The sequence below is a fragment of the Lycium ferocissimum genome, chromosome 2 (genome assembly GCF_029784015.1).
Source record: "Lycium ferocissimum isolate CSIRO_LF1 chromosome 2, AGI_CSIRO_Lferr_CH_V1, whole genome shotgun sequence".
Classification (NCBI taxonomy): Eukaryota; Viridiplantae; Streptophyta; class Magnoliopsida; order Solanales; family Solanaceae; genus Lycium; species Lycium ferocissimum.
Window position 1 is genome coordinate 6,043,808 of NC_081343.1, and position 5,419 is coordinate 6,049,226.

A 5,419-nucleotide genomic window follows, 5' to 3' on the forward strand; every position below is an offset into this window, starting at 1 on the left:
AGTTGAACCCTTACCTAGATCTTTTGGTTTCGTAGACTTCAAAAACAAATCGACTTTAAATAATTACTTTAAATAACCTTAGGTGCCCTAATTCACCATAAATAATTAGGTGGAGACTCATGTACTTTAATTAACCCCGGAATTACCCGGATGTTGTAAACTATTTTGATTTAGGTTAAAATAGGGTATGACAATAATTGTTCGGTAACCTGAACATCATCAACAGGTACAATTTTTGAAGGGTCTCCAACACACTTAAGAAGCATTGATAGATCGAAGACCGGATGAACTGATTCTAAGTCTGGAGGTAAACCACATAGCCCACTCAACATACAATCCTGTAAGGCTCAATGTACCGAGGACTAAGCTTACCCTTCTTGCCAAATCTCATAATGCCTTTCATAGGTGTCACATGGTGTTGTATAATACCATAGTTATATAACCATGAAAAGTCCAAATTTTATAACTACGGATTTGGTGATTTTTGCGTGGTTACATATTTTATTTCTCTATTATACCCCACACACCTCCATCACACCCAAACCCACTCCACCCCCAACCCACCCCTACATCCCACCAACCCCCACGACGACACCCACCCTACCACCCCACCACCACTCACCCCAACCTACCATCTAGTACCCCCACCCTACCACCCCACCACAACTCACCCCCACCCTACCACCCACTACCCCTACCCTTACCCCAACCCCACCATCCCTCACCCCTACGCCCAACCCTACCATCTATCACCCCTACCCCCTACCCCACCATCCCCACCCACCTACCACCCCACCACCACCACTCACCCCCACCCTACCACCTACCCCCACCCCGACACCCACCCTACCACCCCACTACCAATCACCCTTCACCCTACCACCCACCACCCCACCCCAACCCACAACCACCACCCCCACCCACCACCTACTTAGTTTTTTAAAGTCCTATTTTATTCTTTATCTTAGTTTTATTAATATATATAAACTAGTTTGTAACTAAAGGTTAAGGATATTTTAGTAAACTTAATATTTTTATACAGTATCATACCATCAAACCAAACAATATAAATGTTATTAAACCACAATAAACGATACAATCCATCCAAACAGTGTATTTATTAATATATTACAACATAATACAATACCATACTGTACCATACCATACTATAAATGAACTACGGGAAACGACCATCCAAACAGGGGCTAAATAGTCCAGGCTGTTTAATCATTCAAAAAGGCTAGCCAAGCAACACTAGCTTATTAGCAGCCAGGATAGTGAGGGCTAAAGTAGTCCAGATAATGTCATTATTCAAACTGACTGGTTTGGTCAATTTCTCCACACCAACTACCTAGTCCAAGCAGGCTTTTCAAAGATCCCTTTTGGCTTCCTTCAAGATTTGGACTGAGATGCTTGAACGATTTTTCTAACCACAAAATCTCTCAACTTAGAAAGTATCCTAGAATGTTATTTTCCGCCAATTTCAGATGGAGTCGGCTGGAATATGCAATTCCATTATTAAAAGAATGTTCTTAAACTTTAAAAAATGAAAAAACCTATAATACTTTCATTAAGGTAACCAGTTTATCTCCTTTCACATATATCCTTTGGTTCAAGAGTATTTCAGTTTCAATTAATTTTCCAGTTATTTTCTTTCTTGTGGTTTTTTCAAGATTGATGTTGCTGTAGCTGCTCCTACCAAACCCATGAAGAAAGGTTTGATCTTTTTGTTTGTGCATTTTATGGCTTTGTTCAATTTGCTCTGTTTGTGTATGGATTTTGGATTTGAAGTTGTAAGAGCCCAATATTGTCTTTTTCATGTACCCATTTACCATAGGAAATTCACAATATTGTTTTTTGTTGGTTCTTGGTAGAGGAGGAAATATTTGGTTGGCGGTGTGACTAATTGGCATGTGTCTACAGGGAAGAGATAAGTTAAGAATGAAATTGAGAAGTTAGTGAGTAGAAAGAAGCAGAAGAATCTCCAGTCCCCACTTGTGGGATTACACAGGTAACAGTTCACTAAAGAAGCAGAAGAAACATGTGGCTGTAGCACAAGCTGCTGAGGAAGAGGAGGAGACTGCTTCTATTGGTGTGTAGGCTCCTCCGAAGAAGGTTGTTGCATCTTCAAGTAAGAACGGTGTCGCTACTAAGAAGAAAGATGAATCGAGTGATGATTCTAGTTCTGCGGAAGATAGTAGTTCTGAAGAAGAGCTAGGCTCTGGCTGGAAGAATCTCCATCTCATACTTTTATTTTTTATATTTTTTATTTACTTTGATAAGTCTCCATCATTCTTTTTTATTGTATTTCATAATGTTCTTACTTGGCAATAAAATGAACCCTTCCCTTTCATTCGTGCAATGAACGTCCACCATGATCAATGTTCTCTTAAAAAGCTTGATGAACATCAACCTTTCCCTTTCATTTTAAACTGCTCTGTTCAAAATGCAGCAAAAGACCCATATCATTCAGTGAAATATCTCAACCGCAACAATGTTCCATTTTCCCGTACTAGTTATTTAGAAAAAAGCGCCTTCATGATTACTGCTAGAATGAAAATACTAGCCTCCAAGGTGTTGCATGAGCTGGTCCTAAGAGTTATCTCCTTGTGTAATTGAGGTCCATGCTCTTTAGTCTCGCTGAACCTTATTATTCTGAGTTTGAAGGATGAATCACGAATTGACCTGTATAAAAGCACATTATGCAAACTTTCTAATGAGAAAACGTTGAGTTTTGAGTCTTGTTGATTGATGTAATGTGATGTTCTGGTGAGTCAATAATTTTAGACTAACATTCAACACAAGTCTGTGGTGATAATTTTTTTGGGAGACTTCTGTGGTAATTTCTATAGCTGGTAGCTAAATCTTCTCCTCTTTTGCTTATTCGGTCTCCAATCTTCTTTCCTTTATTACTAAGATCTGAATAGCTTTTTTGTTTAATTTTCTGTTCGAGCACTGTATGTTCTTTTTTATTCTCAATTATTTAATTTAATAATTTTTCTCTGTCACAAATCTATGTATGAATTCTTATTACCCTTTGGCAAGTGTGCATTCTTTTGTAGAGATTAGAGCATGTAGGCTGTAGCAGAACAATTATCTTTGGGCCACAAATGAAAAAAAGAAGGCCTTAAAGAAGCTAAAAACACCATCTGCATTTTTTGAACCGATAAGCAGCTAAGCTCTATCTAAACTGGGATAATTGCATACTGCTAAATCTTCTCCTCTTTTGTTAAAATATTATCTCACAAATAAATTAATCCTAAAATTTTCTCCTTTTACTATTTTATTACGTGCTCTTTTTAGTTTTGTGATTAGGTGTTAGAGTATTTTTAGTTTTCAATATTTTCATCTCGGATCATGTACAACATTCATGTAAACTAATCATGTTAAGTGAATAAGTTTCTGTAAATAAGCAAGAATTATGACTAGAAATTTTTTGGGAACATATCCAGATCTCCCATCTTTGATAGAATGTAGAGAACGTAGGGGGGAAAAATTAAGAAGAACTGTTTAAAAAATAATAAAAAAAACTGTTCAAAAGAAGGGAAAAAAGAGCATGTAATAAAATAGGAAAAGATAGAAAATGTTAGGATAATCTATAAGTGAGATAATGTTTTAGTTAGAATTTTGGGATCGTCAATATTCTTTAGAGTAAATAAAGAAAATATTTGTTATTTAAATCATGATTAGGACTTTAATTTCGGCAATTAGATCTCAACCTTTAATTCTTAACTTTAACATGTGTCTCTCATTCAAGTAGAAACTACTGAAAAATGAAGAAAAGAAAGATGGAGAGGAGCCTCATCCAACTATAATCATTTCCTATTTATACTAGGATTTTTTAAATGTAACTATAGTTTGATTAAAAAAGATGTACCTTTTTTGTTTATGTTTTCTAGATCGTTTTTATGGAAAGTCCTAATTGGCATATACTATCTACAGACAAGTCATCTAGGTTTCAAAGTCCAGCTATTAGGTAAAATTTTCAAAATTCAAAAAGTAGTATTTATTTTGAACTCTATTTACAACTGTGTTTTCCTTATATTATAACTATATATAAGAGAGAATGAGAGTTTTTTTTGTAGTTCTCACAGGGCTATTTTTGTCATTTATTATAGCCGTTCTATCCCACAATAAAAGAGTGACACGTGTTGAGTAGAATTTCAACTCTTTAAACTTTATACGTGGGTAGCTGCTGGAATTGGTGTTTGTCCTACATATCATTTTGGACTTTATTCATGAAAATTTTACTTGTTATAGCTATGTCTAAGATCTATTTATTAATATTAACTATCTTTTTTTCTATTTATTATTAGTAACTTAATTATTTATTAAATTATCATCTATAACTTGTTTTTATAAATGCAATGTATTTTCTTAAAAATAAAGTACCTCTCTCCCATTTACTCACAATCTCTTTTCTTTTTCAAATATTTTTCTCTCACATCTTAAATTCTCTCTATCCGATTTTTACTCCCATTATTCTTCATCATAATTAGCACGATTTCTCTCACATCTTAGCATGATTTTTACTCCCATTACAACAAATTTTCGTAAATTTTAGTGTTTTTGTTTATGTTGTATTTCTCCTCACGACTATAGTGTATTTTTAAAAAAAGATTTTTATGTATTCATCTTTTTTGGTGGAAATACAGTGGTATTTTTTGTATTTTCGCTTGTATTTTTTGTATAGAGTGTATTTTCTTGTATTCACTTGTATTTAAAAATACATGTATTAAACTATGAGGAAATACAGACGAAATATCTAGCCCCAAAAAATAGGGAAAAAAATGCATGTATTTAACTATGGGGAAATACAATCGAAATATTTAGCTCAAAAAAATAGGAAAAAAATACATGTATTAAACTATAAGAAAATACAACCCAAATATTTAGCCTAACAAAATACATGTATTTAACTATGAAAGAGAAACCTGATGAGTTATGGAGGATATGGTAAATACGTGATTTGTGGGGTGTATTGTTACACCTCAAAAAATTTTCCGTTGATGCATAGTGAACAGACTAACGAAGAGCACGAAGTATACGGTATTGCAATAAGTAAGGAATGACATTTGATGGCCCTAACTAAGATTTTAAAGGCATTCGAGGTAAGAGAAGAAAGTTTGCCAAAAGAAGGCAAGGCATACGAAATGTATCGGAAAGAATTTACGAGTAATAAGTTAATGATGATTTAATGATGCTTTGGAGAAGAATTATAACGTCCCTTAGATTGTTAATGAGGTGATAAACAAGTGTCAAGAAGGTTCCATAAGGATTGGAGATCAAACGAGTCGACGAGAACGAACTTCGGAAAACTGGGCATTATACGGCCAAACATACTGGCCGTATAAAACATACAGGCCGTATGTTCAACCGTATAATCAGCCCCAGTTAGCACCTCTGGACCAAATCTACG

The 5,419-nt window shown here is 34.8% G+C and overlaps 1 long non-coding RNA gene across 1 annotated transcript; it reads left to right on the plus strand.

Moving 5' to 3' along the window:
* The first annotated feature begins 1,239 nt into the window (after window positions 1-1,239).
* On the plus strand, window positions 1,240-2,994 carry LOC132047938 (uncharacterized). The gene is made up of 3 exons (XR_009412849.1): window positions 1,240-1,575; window positions 1,674-1,733; window positions 2,621-2,994. It is a non-coding gene; the product is annotated as an uncharacterized LOC132047938 (long non-coding RNA).
* The last annotated feature ends 2,425 nt before the right edge of the window (window positions 2,995-5,419 follow it).